Source organism: Sminthopsis crassicaudata, chromosome 3 (genome assembly GCF_048593235.1).
Source record: "Sminthopsis crassicaudata isolate SCR6 chromosome 3, ASM4859323v1, whole genome shotgun sequence".
Classification (NCBI taxonomy): Eukaryota; Metazoa; Chordata; class Mammalia; order Dasyuromorphia; family Dasyuridae; genus Sminthopsis; species Sminthopsis crassicaudata.
The window spans coordinates 561596815-561610927 of NC_133619.1; the positions used below are offsets into that span (position 1 = coordinate 561596815).

General features: G+C 37.6%; 1 long non-coding RNA gene across 2 annotated transcripts; it reads left to right on the plus strand.

Annotated features, from left to right (window-relative positions):
- The first annotated feature begins 691 nt into the window (after positions 1-691).
- LOC141563501 (uncharacterized) lies at positions 692-7920 on the plus strand. 2 transcript variants are annotated; one of them, XR_012488441.1, is made up of 3 exons: positions 692-1403; positions 4202-5220; positions 7250-7920. It is a non-coding gene; the product is annotated as an uncharacterized LOC141563501 (long non-coding RNA). The 2 variants fall into 2 exon arrangements; XR_012488440.1 differs by lacking the exon at positions 7250-7920 and having other exon boundaries at positions 1168-1403; positions 4202-5419.
- Positions 7921-14113: the final 6193 nt, after the last annotated feature.

A 14113-nucleotide genomic window follows, 5' to 3' on the forward strand; every position in this document is an offset into this window, starting at 1 on the left:
TTTTGTTTTGTTTGACTGATTCTTGGGTTCTCAATGAATCATTCATTTCTATTTGTTCCATCCTGACTTTTAAGGAGTTATTTTCTTCATTCACAGTTTTTAGTTCTTTTTGTAAATGCCCAATTTCATTTTTAAATGAGTTATTTTGCTCTATTGAATTTTTTTCCATTTCCCTAATTTCTTTTTTTTGAGAATTATTTTCTTTTTCCAATTCAGAAATCCTATTTTCTTGGGACTTTTTTATCTTTTCCAATTCAGAAATCCTATTTTCTTGAGACTTTTTTATCTTCTCCAATTCAGAAATCCTACTTTCATGTAATTTTTTTACCTTTTCTAATTCACTAATTTTGTTTCCCTGCATCTCCTGTGACTTCTTTATTTTTTCCAACTCCAATTTCAGAACGTTGTTATTCTCTATCATAGCTTCTCTTTCCTTTCCCCATTTTTCTTCAAACTCTCTTAACTTTTTAATAGTCTCTTCAATGAGAGAGTTATGTGATGGGGGGCAGGAATCGTTCCCCTTTAGGTTGTTATCTGCTGACTCTCTGCTGTTAACTTCCTCAGGGTTGGATACCCGCTCTTTCTCTGTGTAGAAGCAATCTATGGTTTTTTTGGGCTTCTTGCTCATACTTAAAAAATCTTTTGGGGTCTGTCCCTGGGGTAGGAAGTTATTTATTTATTTCTTTACCAGATTCCTCCCAGACCGGATGGATGCAGCGGGCCCCGCGCCTGAGCTAAGAGAGAGCTCTGGGATAGAGTTCCCCACCCCCTCCCTGGAAATGCCTCAGAGGTGATCAGCACTGCTGTGCCCTGAGGGCGCTGTGTTTTAGCCGCTTCCCTGAGGTTCGAGACTGAACAGTAAAGGCGACTCAAAGTCTAGCCTATACGTCCCGGTGGGACTTGGATGTCTGTAGCAGGTGACGTGAAAAGCCCCTGCGCTCAAACTGGAAGTGTCTGCCAGAAACCGTGGTCCCTAGTTCAAAGGTTCCACTTCTCTGGGACTTCCGTTCCACAGCCTTTAGCCAGCCGAGCCAGGCACTATGAGTTACCGCCCCGCCCACTCTTCAATCTCTTAACTACCCGGAGGTAAAAGCCTGGATTGCCTATGTCGGCCACACCCACCAGTGCCCAGATCTGCTGAGTCACTCCTGGGATCCGGGAAGATCCAATCTGGTTTTAAATTTTAAAGTTGCTTAGATTTCTCTTCTGAACTGCTGTTTTATAAGCAGAGAAGAGCTAACAGCCTGTGCCAGATTCTTTTATCTCAGTGGCTTCTCTGATCCCAGAGCCCTCCCCAGCACGACCGGCACAGTGTGCCACTACCCCACCGTCTGCGCTGGCCTCTCTTCTTCCTCCCCTGGGAGCTGACCTTTCCTGCTGAAACTCCAGATTCTCTTCAGCTGGTAAGTCGTGCTTCCAGTCCTTGTGGATACTATCAGTCCAATGCTATTTCTGAGGCTGATTAAATCTAGTTGGTTGTGAGGAAAGAAAGGAGCTTACACAGTGGCGTGTATCTTCTCCGCCATCTTGGCTATGCCCCCCTCCATTCTTTACCACTACAAAAACAGGTAATATGAATATTCCTTGTGCATATAGGTCTTCTCTGTCCCATCTGCTTTTCTTTTCTTTTTTTTTTTATATAATATTATCCCTTGTATTCATTTTTCCAAATCATCCCCGCCCTCCCTCCACTCCCTCCCCCCGATGGCAGGTAATCCCATACATTTTACAAGTGTTACAATATAACCTAGATACAACATATGTGTGTAAATACCATTTTCTTGTTGCACATTAATTATTAGCTTCCGAAGGTATAAGTAACCTGGGTAGATAGACAGTAGTGCTAACAATTTACATTCACTTCCCAGTGTTCCTTCTCTGGGTATAGTTATTTCTGTCCATCATTGATCAACTGGAAGTAAGTTGGATCTTCTTTATGTTGAAGATTTCCACTACCATCAGAATACATCCTCATACAGTATTGTTGTTGAAGTGTATAGTGATCTTCTGGTTCTGCTCATTTCACTCAGCAACAGTTGATTTAAGTCTCTCCAAGCCTTTCTGTATTCCTCCTGCTGGTCATTTCTTACAGAGCAATAATATTCCATAACCTTCATATACCATAATTTACCCAACCATTTTCCAATTGATGGGCATCCATTCAACTTCCAGTTTCTAGCTACAACAAAATGAGCTGCCACAAACTCCCATCTGTTTTTCTGTGCCACTGGCACACAGAACCAGATGTGTCTTAGAAGACACTCAGGACAGAGGATATCCACCAGCATCCTGGAATGATACCCTTCTCAGAATTTAATGCCCGTCAGCATTTTATTTTTCTGAGAATCCAGATGCTAGTACAGACAAAACAGATAAACAGATCAGATGTCCTAAAACAGACATTCAGAGTTACTCTCTGGTGAACAAAAGGAAGGGGTCCACTGTTGGGTATGGCTACAACTGAAAACTTCTCTCTTCCTTGGAGACTCTGGTAATAAATGCAGAGGGCCAGCCTCTCCAGGCTAAGAACTCAGATCTCCATCTACCCAAGACTCAAGGTGGAGACCAAATGTCTCTAATCTCTATTCCCATTCTCAGTTTCTAAAATCTTAGTGGGAGCTCCAAATGTAATGCCAGAGAAACTGAGGCAAAATAGAGATTAGAGAGTGTTTAATAATTTATTTGAAAGGGAGAGATTTACTGGGACAAAATGGATCCACAGTTTGGTCCCAGGACTGAATGAGACTATGGTCTCCAAGAATCCAGCATCCTGCTAGCATTGAGCATCCAATTCCAGTTCTCAATGGCATATTTATACACAGTAGCTAAACAAAGGCAAGGGGTGGAGTCCAAACTCTGGTAAGCAGGAATCTCCAGACAGAAACCATCAATTTGGTTCTGACAGGTTGGGAGGTAGGACCATAAATTCTAACAAAGTGGGAGTTAAGAAAGTGTCTGGATTCCCTTTTTTTTGAGTTTACACACTGACATTTTAAACCCTTAGAGCAAATAGTCCTGAGTTATATCAGTCTTCATAAACAAGAGGGGAGTTTGCAACTAAGGGGATTGAGGCATAACAATTAGGGAAACTGAGTCAGGACAATAAAAGGGAACTGTGGCAAAACACCTTCATATAGGATTTCTTTGGGATACAAGCCTAATAGTGTTATTGCTGCATCAAAAGATTTGCATTGTTTTGTAGTACTTTAGGTACAGGTCCAAATTGATTTCTTTAAAGATTGGATCAGTTTACAACTCTCCTGACAATAGTGTCCCAATTTTCTCACATCTTCTCCTTCATTTGCCATTTTTCTTTTCTGTTATGTTAACCAATCTGACAGGGGAGAGGAAGCAATCAAAGTTGTTGCATTTCTCTAATCAAGAATGATTGCTTGCAGTTTTTCATTTCTCTATAGATAGCTTTGATTTCTTCATCTGAGAGCTGCTTGTTCACATCCTTTGATCATTCATCAGTTGGAAATAGCTTATAGTTTTATAAACTTGAGTCAGTTTTCCAGTTATTTAAGAAACTAGGCCCTTAATAGAGATATTTGTTATATAGATTATTTTATAAAGTTCTTGCTAGGAAAAGGGTTTCTACAAAAATTAAATTACCCCCCCCAAGGCCAATAGTAAAAGATTCACAATCAGGTTTGAATTCACATGCTTTCATGAAGTTTATGAATGCTTGTGAAGCAGAAAAGTAATAAAATGGGAGAAATGAAAAAAATCCTGGATTTGGGAATATTAGAGGTGACATGAGTTAAGAAATCCAGTATAAGATAATGAAGGAATCAAGTCTCTCCAATAAACTAAAAGAGGTTGCAAAATGGTAAGTATTATGATGTAGTAGCTGGAAAACATTACATTAGATGAATGGATTAGTTAAATGACAATTTTGGGGACAAGAAGGAGTAAAGAGAAAGTTTGGAATAAGTTGTTTGATGGTCTTAAGAACTCTAATTCAAACTGGAAAAGCCCTTAGATGTCAACCATATATAGTAAAACTCTGATCTTAAAGGATAAAACTGAAATCAGAGACTAAGTAACTTCCCCCAGTTCATACAACTGGTAAGAGAGGAATCCTGGGGTTATGATTCCTACTTATCCCAATGCTCTTTGTATCACACCACATTGAGCAGGCAGAAAAGGGGATATTTGAGGGCTGCCCTTGGTATATCACCTAATGTCTTTCTTTCAGGCCTATACAAACAGAGGAATGTTGCAGAAGCAACTTAAGCAAATATGACAATATCTAACAAGGAAGAAGACAGCGAAGGGGAAAATGTCATTCTGGAAAAGGAAAACAAGAAGTTCCGTGAACTCATTCAAAGACTAAAGGAAATAGAGGCTACACAGGAACAACAAATCATGGTGGAAAAGAAGTGGGAGGCCATGATATCTAGCCAAAGCAGATTTCTAACAGCCATAATTACTGAGCTGAAGGAAAAGATGGAGAAACCAGATGTAGAAATACTACAGATGAAACTATGGCAAACTCATCAGGGAAAGTTGTTTGGGGGACAAGGAATCTAGGACATCTTCTTTCCCTGACTTTCCTGTGTCACAAAAGATTTCTTTGGGGATCTCCCCTTATCTCTTGCTGTATTCTTATATTTCCTGTGGGGGAAAAAAGTGGGTTCATGCCTGAGAGTTATGGTATCTAACTAGAGATATTTTGGTTTGAGAGCAGCCTGGAGGGCTCTGTGTACTGATGCTAAGTCCAAGTGATCCAAGGATCTAAAGCCTAGGAATGCTCCTCTAATTTGGATCTATCATACGTGTAATAGCAGCGGCTGGAATAAGAGACAGGGTGACATTCATGGTTTCCATGCAGCTGTAGAGATGGCTCCAGAAGATCTCCATTCATTCCCAGGAGGCTTTTAAAAACAATTATCAGTACTTTCCATTTTTTCTGTGTGATAGAGAATGAGTCTTATCACAAAATGACCTTTTCTTGACTACATTTCTTCTGGTACAACACAGGAACTGCTCAAGAATCTCCTGGCATGAGAAGAAAATTTGTATCCAGAATGTAGCTTTTCCAAAATGGCCTTCAGTGAAATCAAGAAAATAATAAAAGAGCAGTGAAAGTCCCTGTTCAGGACTGGGAGGCTATGAAGCTTTAGAGATTGGTATCATGGAAAGGTTTTAGGAGAAATGATTCATAAATAATACTGACCTTTTTTCTTTCTGGGATGTTGCAGAGACATTGGAAAGGTATGTTTCTTTTTAGAGCGATTACAGATAGTATGCAGAGCTTAGTTTGGGGCAGGGTGAAAAGGGCTTGGGGATAAGGGATTGTCCCTCAAAAGAGAAACAGGTAATAGGGCCTTTAGGAGAGTTTATTGCACAGGTTGTTCAATTTCAGTGATTTCTCTTTTTTGTAAGACTTATATTAAACTGAATTTGCAACCTTATGTACCGACTATGGATGCTTCATATATCACTGTGGTGACCAAATTATTAAAAATAATTCAAAGTAAGTGTCAGCCCTTTGGAAAAGAATCTTTCAGCTTTCCTCTCAAGAATCCTGGAAGGAATACAACCTTCCTATTAGAAATGCAGTCTGAAATATCCCTGTTATCAAATTTCTGATACCTTTGTGTCTTTAACTTGGGAATTATTCCCAGCATAGATAAGTTCATTTGTCTAGAATATGCCAAAAGGTAGAAGGGAGAAACTGATACAGTAGTGTTGGGGGGGGGGGGGGTGGCAGGAGGGTTGTGGGAGTAAAAAATAAGAAGAAAAACAAGTGAAGGGAGAAACAAACTCCATGAGATTAGTTGAGAGCTCTTTCTTTGGGGTGCTTCTTGGCACTATTTGATTAGATGGAACTCTACTGGGATGGTCTTGAAGCTTCATTGAACTGAAATCTTGCTTTGAGAAAGGAGAGCAGACTTTTGGGGGATGTTAGAGGTATTAGGACATTTGAGCCTGGTGCTAGGCATTAAATAAATTCTTGTGCTCACTTTTGCTCATTCGTGAAGGATAGAAAATAACAAGTAATTGTTAGGATTACTAGGTGAGAATTACTAGGGCACTTAGGAAAATGTTTTGCTAAGAATCCAGAGAACAATTTCAGTAAAGTGTCACTGTGCTCCTTTGCTGAAATATGTAAGATGAACAAGATGGACAAGGCATTCAAGGTTATAGCAATCCAAGGGGAAAGAAATCCCTGGATCAATATTACAAACTATTTTATTATTCCTGGAACATTCATTGAAGCCTCAGAAAGCTCCTTTTCTAGCCCTTTATTTCTGCCTGGATCTGGCAACTGTAAGATGCGATGTATTAAATGACTTTTATAAGATCCTTTCCAGATCTATTAGAATGTGTTTTGTAAATGAAATAAAAATCCATGAACTCTAAAGATGAATGACTATGTAATGACTCCTCTCCTTTGGAGGTTACTTGGGACATGGTATGAAGATATAAGACTTTGATACTCAGACCCTGAGAGCTCTATTAAATGAGGGAATTCCTCAGAGAGATCTACATTATGCAAAAGCCTTCAAATATTTGGGGAACACTCATTTGTACCCTAAGAACTTATTGTTCCTATTAATAGAAACATGGAGACAGTTCCTCCCAGTTGCTCTCTTTGCTCTATGATGAACTGAAGGAATGAAGAAATTTGGGGAGGCAAAAGCTGATACTCTTCATGATCCAATTTACTTTAAGATATTTAGAATGCTAGAAAAGTGCATCATTGGCTAATTATACTGTACCTTTAATTAATGAGTTTTACTTAGAGGAGCACTTATTTAATGGGAAAGCAAAATTTAATTCTCTGCCTTTCTTGAGAGATAGGGATATCTGGACATTCCAAGCCCAGGAAGTAATTGTTGCCTTTAAAGACAAGAAGTCATTTATCTGTGAATAGTAATTCTTGCAGCTGGAGTTATCTTGGTCTTTAATATAAGCAGGGAGAGTTCACACTGCTTCCTTGGCCATTTTGCCTTACTTACAAATAGAAAGGCTTCACTTCTTCTTTGAAAACTTTCTTTATTCCTTACATGACTGTTCTAGAAATAAGTATGGCAGTGGATTAGAGGAAAATGAAATGCCTTAAATAGAGAGCTCTGGTTCTCAGAACCTTTTCCTTTTTCAAGCACAGCATAAGTATTTACTGAAAATTCTTGCTCTGGATAAAGCAAGAGAATTATATAAGATGCAAGTAAGGCTTCCCTCTCAGTAGAGATATTGAAACCCTTTTTTTTCAACTGATATCATTTCCTTTTTATAGGACAAAAACTGTCAGAGAAACGGAATTTCTACAGTTTGTCTGAAGAGAAAAAGAGGGCAATCAGAATTATTCCTGGCTTCTCAGGCAATACCTACTTTGTCTATATGTTTGGGAGTATTCACACTGAGGATATCAGAGGAAGAACATTTTTTATACACACTTAGTCCTGGGATGAAATTGTTGAAGAATACAGCTACACAAGAGCAATCATTAATTTTAGGAATTGCATTCGGAGTGATCAATCATCTAGCTGGCCTTTTAACCCCTACTAGAATGGTATTGTGAGCAAATATCTGTGCATACAGGTTGAAGTGGTTCTGGATGGTATTGAATCTATGTATTTAATAAGCTTAACATATTGTCAAAAGTTCATGTTATATTGCTTTTGTATTTGGTCAGTCATAAATTATAAATGTAGAACAACTTTTTTTCTCAATATTTTATTTTTCCAAATACAAATAGTTTCCAGCATTCATTTTTGCAAGATTTTGTGTTCCAAATCTTTTTCCCTCCCTCCCTTACCTCCCCCCTCTTTCTAAGCAACAAGAAATCTAATACAAGTTAAATACATATAATCCTTTTAAATATATTTCCTTTTTTATTATATTGTACAAGAAATATCAAATCAAAAGGGAAAAAACATGAGAAAAAAATAAGCTAATAAATAAAAAGGTGAAAATACTTTGTTTCAATCTACATTCAGTCTCTTTAGCTCTGTTTCTTGAAGCAGATGGCATTTTCCATCCCAAATCTATTGTAATTGCCTTGAATCACAGCATTGCTGTGAGAAGCCAAGTCCATCATAGTTGATCCTCACATGTACAGGGTTCTCTTCATTCTTCAGATTCTTGATTCTTCTCTCTCTGCCTTTTCACCAAAAACCTCACTGGATAAATATTACAGGATCTGAGAATGGCTGATGCTTTACTAAGACCAGTTTCTGAAAAACATTCCCTTTATCACTGGAAAGTTCTTCTGAAATTACACATCCTGATTTGCAATCATTATTTGAGAACTCACCTCAATGTAGAAGCCTGCTTAATAAATGCAGTTACTGAATATTCACTCCAATTTGCACCATCTGGGATATGCTTTTATTTGATTGAAGGATAGCCAGATAGAAGTAGTAGTGGCCACTAGGTGGCCCTATGCACAGTGTTTTTAAAGTTCAAGTCTGTCCTCACATTTACTAGCTGTTTGATTGTAGGTAGGTTATTTAGCTTCTGTCTGCCATAGTCTCATCACCTGTAAAATGGGAGAAGAAACACCTACCTAACAGGGTTGTTTTGAATATCAAATGGGGTATGCTTCATAAATAGGTAAAAATTTCTAAACCTTAAAGTACTTCATAAATGTTAGCTATTTTAGCTATTATTAGTAATCACTTCAGACCAGCATTTTCACTTAGCCAACTGAGAATAAAACAATAACTTTATTCAGCTTTGTATTGCAAATGGAAACCTGAATATGACGTTCTGAATTCAATTTCCACTGCCCAAACTGAGTAGATCTGTGGAATGTGGGCTAAATCCCCGGCCCTGGTTTTCTGTTTTTATCCTTCCATGAAGACACAAATTTTAATCTCTGCTCTCTGCACTACCTTGTGCATAGTAAATGATAGATTTGAGTTGAAGTAAACTTTTGATTTAAAAAAGGGATTATCTGGAGAGGATAAAAGGAGAAGGAAAATAGAATAAATAGGAGGAACTACAGTTAGCAATAATAATTAATTACTAGTCAAAATATTTTTCCCCTGAAGCAATTGAGGTTAAATGATTTGCCCAGGGTCACATAGTTAGGAAGTGTTAATTGTCTGAGGTCAAATTTGAACTTAGGTTTTTCTGACTTTAGGGCTGATGTACTATCCACTGGACCACCTAGCTGCCCCCTGTCAAAATAATTTTGAAGCAAGTTTTTCTGATAAGGCCCCATTTTTAAAACATATAAGGAACTGAGGCAAATTTATATTAAAAAAAAATGATTTATGCCCCAATCAATAAATAACTAAAAGATATCATTTATGCCCAAAGGGCTAAAAATCCATGCATATCCTTTGACTTAACAATACTACTACTAGGTAAGAATCCCCAAAGAGATTTTTTTTTTAAAGGAAAAGGACCCACATGTTCAAAAATATTCATAGCAGCTTTCTTCCCAGAATCAAAAATTGTAAATTGAGTAGATGCATATCAATTGGGGAATGGGTGAACAAATTGTGGTACATGATTATGATGGAATATTATTGTTCTATGAGATATAATGAACATGATGCTCTGAGGAAAAATCCTGGAAAGCTCTGTATGAACTTAAGCAAAGTGAAATGTATTATATATACAAAGTAATACCAATATTCTGGGATGATCAGTTGTAAATTCTCTGAAATACAATGACCCACAATTACTCTGAAGGATTTATGATGAAAAATACTATCCATACCAGAGATGGAATTGATTGTGTCTGAATATACAATAAACCTTCTCTTTGTGTGTGTGTGTGTTTTTTTTTTTTAATATTTTCTTGAGATATTTGATTTTTTGGATAGAAAGTCTATGATTTCTTGCACACCTTGACTTTTATAAAAATGTTTTGCCTAATTTCACATGTGATTTCTTAATAAGCTCTGGGAGTAGGGATAAAGTAAAGAATCTGGAACTGAAAAGTCTTAAGAATAAATGTAAAAAAAAAGTGCTTTAAATACAACTGGGGGAAAATAATAAATAAATAATTTAATTTTAAAAAACATGGGGTGATCATAGCAGTGGCATAGAAAGTAATAGAAATAGGAAACTAGGGTCATGAGTAGATTTTTAAAAAAAAATGAATAAAAGAACAGAATGAAAGTCAGGAGGAATAGACAGTTTAGAAAACAATATTTCATTAATGCAGACTTTAAAAAGAAAGATAAGCTGACCTGTGAATACAGAGTTATAGTTTTGAGTAAAAAGTTTCTTTTTTGTTCTTCTTTACACATGGAAATGCTCTTTTTATTTCCTCTTTGCTAGGTTCAGAATTTTTTTTTTTTTAATCAGATCGATAGGATTTGAAAATTCAAAAGGCACAGTGATCATATGTTGAGAATTTAAGACCAACATTACTATTTTTATTTTCAACATATTAATTATTTTTTCATTTAACAAAAATTGTTATTGAATCTAAATTTTAAAAATGACTATCACTGTCCTGGCAACTTCACAGGTTGTTATGAGAAAACACCTTTTTGAACACAGAGATTTAAAATAAAGTACTATAGAAATGTGAAAAAATGTCTTTTATCTTTGTTCAAATGACTAATTTATTGACAATTATATAGAATGACTAATACATTTTTCCAGTACATGGCCTTTGTGTCCTGTTTTGTGTCATCACAATCTCTGTTTTCCTCATGCCCCAGAACTTGCTACTCATGTCTAGTTCAGGAACCCAAAAATTATACCAGTTAATGTCACAGTAATATCACAATAATTTTATCTTAAAATGTCATAACATGTAGAGATGGTAAAGTTTTGTCACAGATTTTATCTTGCTAACAATCCCCCACTGAGGAAAGAGAGTGAATCAAATCCCCCTCCCATTCTACATCTCTACAGGGACAGATTAGAGATAAGAAAAATAAAATAGAAGAAAAAAAGGAACATAAAATTTCTTGATTTAGGAAAAATATAATTCTAAAAATAAACTAAGTAAGTAAACCAATTGTTAACTTGGGCTCCTGAGTGAAAGAGTTAGAAATTTAGTCCAACAAATCTATCTCCAAATGGTGAGACTGATTGTATCTGCCTTATGGGCACTTGGTCAACTAAATGAGGGAATTGAAAAAGTAGCCTCAGGAATGGTATTAATCAGGGATAATCCTGCTTGAGTTGTAGGATGGATTTTGGGATTATACCTGTGTTTTTAAGATTTATGGAAAAACTTCAGGTTGATAGAAGATATATCTGAACAGAATTTTGGAGACCTTTGGTTTTCAAAATTTGCCTAAATGTGCTGATAGCATCTACAGGAGTCACAATGGGCTTGTCACTTAATGGAGTCTATCATTTTCTGGGGATAGGTTTGAGAGAGTTACTGATAATTCAGTCATGTATGACATACCTATTTTCCATGGAGTTTTTTTGGTCAAGATACTGAAGGTGCTTGCAATTTCTTTCTCTAGTGTGTCCCTGTTGAGGTTCAAAAGGAGACCCCCAAAAGGTTGGAGTTGAAGACCGGTGTCTCAGAGGAATTTGCAGGCTAGACCCCATCTCCAAGTCAAGGGGCAAAGTTTATTATAATTGTAACTACAATTGAAGGAGGCTGAATTCCAAAAGGATTTAGCAAAAAACCAGGAGCAACAAGATAAATTTATAGGAAAAGAGATCCAGTCCTTTGGGTCACTGATATACAAATTTTATGACTTAGAGGTAGAACTGAGGAGTGGTCTGGTATATACCTCACTATTGAATGTTAAGGTTCAGATGGGGGGTTGAGGAGTAGTCAGGTTATGCACTTTACCATTTGTCTCAGAAACCCTGTTATCACTGACCTAAAGATTGTTATCTGGCAGTCAGCAATATTTCTAGGATTATTTCTAAGTATTTCTAAAGCCAGGAGACTTTAGGTTCCTTGACAAACCTTTGGCCCTGGCATCTTTCTAACTGAGCTTTACTTCCAAATTTCTACAATAAACCTCTTATTTATCAATCTAGGTTTTCGGGCCTGTAAATTCATTTTCCAGGTGACACTGTGCCTCATGGGATTATCTATGCACCAAGAAATGGGGTCCTCCTTTCCTCTGGCTTCAGGATTACTGTTGTAATTCTCCTAAGAGCTGCCTCCATTATACCCTTCTCAAGCAGTTTGAAACCTAAACTCACTTGGGACAAAGGGATACAAGTCTAATATTCTGGAGCTGCTTCAGACTGAGAAGGAGCACAGAACTGTCAAGTGGGGTCCAGACTGAGAAAGGGATACACCTGACTTGCAGCATCCAGGGTTTGCTGAGTGTCAGCATCAAGTATCAGGTGATATTCCGATTAAAACAATAATTAGAAGTTCATAGTTTGGAGTCTACAAGGAACAACTCCCTCACACACAGATTTAAAATGCCACCGTCAGCAATGAGCAAAAAACCCAAATAAATAAAAGTGGATTTTATATGGGAAAGACTAGGAACCCCATCCAGAGGAAGTCTTGGGGGAGAAGAGATGAGGCTGTCATGAATGTCTCACACTCAGACAGTTTTTCCTAAATATCAAAGGACATTTACCCCAAATCCTTGCTTTTGTCTCCTCAAAGGAGTAGGGCAATGGGGGGAACTTGAGGTTATACACAGTGAAAGGAGTACTCACGAGGCCTAGGGTGCAAGCACCATAATGTGTAAAAGGCATTAAGCATTGGGTAGAGAGGATGGCAATCAAAGTGGATAATTAGTCTTAAATGCCTCAGCTTGAGTTATTTGAGAAGTGAAGGCTGGGCCACTGTCTCTCTGTAAAGAACTGGGCAGGCCAAAAGAAGTTAGCAAAAACACTTCTCAGTCTTGCAGAGGAAGGAATTGACCTGATGGATAAAGCTGTCAACACCAACCAAAAGAAGTTTGGAGCTCCTGAGAGGGGGCATATGGGTAAATTCTATCTGCCAGTCCTCCCCTGGGTATGTACTCCTCCTCCAGGAGTCAGAGTAAATCCCCCTTTGGATTTACCTGGACACAAACTGGGCAGGCCTGATAGACTCGTTTACTGTTTCTCCTAGCTTGTGATCAGTAAAAATAGGTTTCACAAGGGGTTGGCATTTGTTTCCACAAGTGAGTAGCTTTGGAATAGGTCAAAGAGAAGTTTCTATTGCCTGGTCTCTGAAGTTGGCCGGAAGTGTTTGAAACTACCCAGAAGGAGAAAGGGTATAACCCCTTTCTTTAGCAAGAACTTGTTCCTGGGAGGTACATGAGGGAGTGCAGGAGTCAGGGAGTTGGGGTATTAAAGGTGGGGTAGTCTGCAGCAAACAGGCAGCAGCATAGGTAGCTGAATCTGCAAGCCTGTTTCCCTTTGCCTGAAGTAAATCCCTCTTCTGTTGTACTTTACAAAAGATAACAGAACCTCTCCAGGTCCATGGACATCTTGCATTAATTTTGCAATTTCCCCTGCATACTTAATGGGTTTTGTTTTGTTTTGTTTTGTTTTGTTTTCTGTCAAAAGTCCCCTTTCTTTCCATTTAGCCTCATGAACATGCAAACCATGAAAGGAATATTTGGAATCCATATAAATGGTCACTATCATTTCTTTCCCCAATTCTAAAGCTGAGGACAAAAATTCTCTGAAGTTGGTGGGAAGCTAATGTTGTCAATGGCTGTCCTAAAGTGATCTTAGAGGCTTCCTCAATTAGAAAGACTATAACAGCCACTGTTCTAAGACAGGAGGGTCGCCCCAAAGACATCTAGTTTTTTTTTTGAGAAGTCTACAAACTCCAACCATACCCAGGAAAGTAAACAACTGGTTTTTTTGAGGCAAGTTTAAGGAGTGATAAAATTATCTGCTTCTTTTCCACTGTAAGTAAAAAGGAGGTAAGAGTTAATTCATGGCCTAGATTTTTTTTTCTTTTTTATTATAATTTTTCATTTACAAGATATATGCATGGGCAATTTTTCAGCATTGACAACTGCAAAACCTTTTGTTCCAACTTTTCCCCTCCTTCCCCCCACCCATTCCCCGAGATGGCAGGTTGATCAATACATGTTAAATATGTTAAAGTATAAGTTAAATACAGTATATGTATATGTCATGGCCTAAATATTTAACAGACTGATAGGCAATGTGACAGAGAAAGAAACTTTCTAGTTCAGGAAAACAGAAAGTTAAGGGTTTTTATGGCTGCAGTCAACGAAGCTTCTCTGTA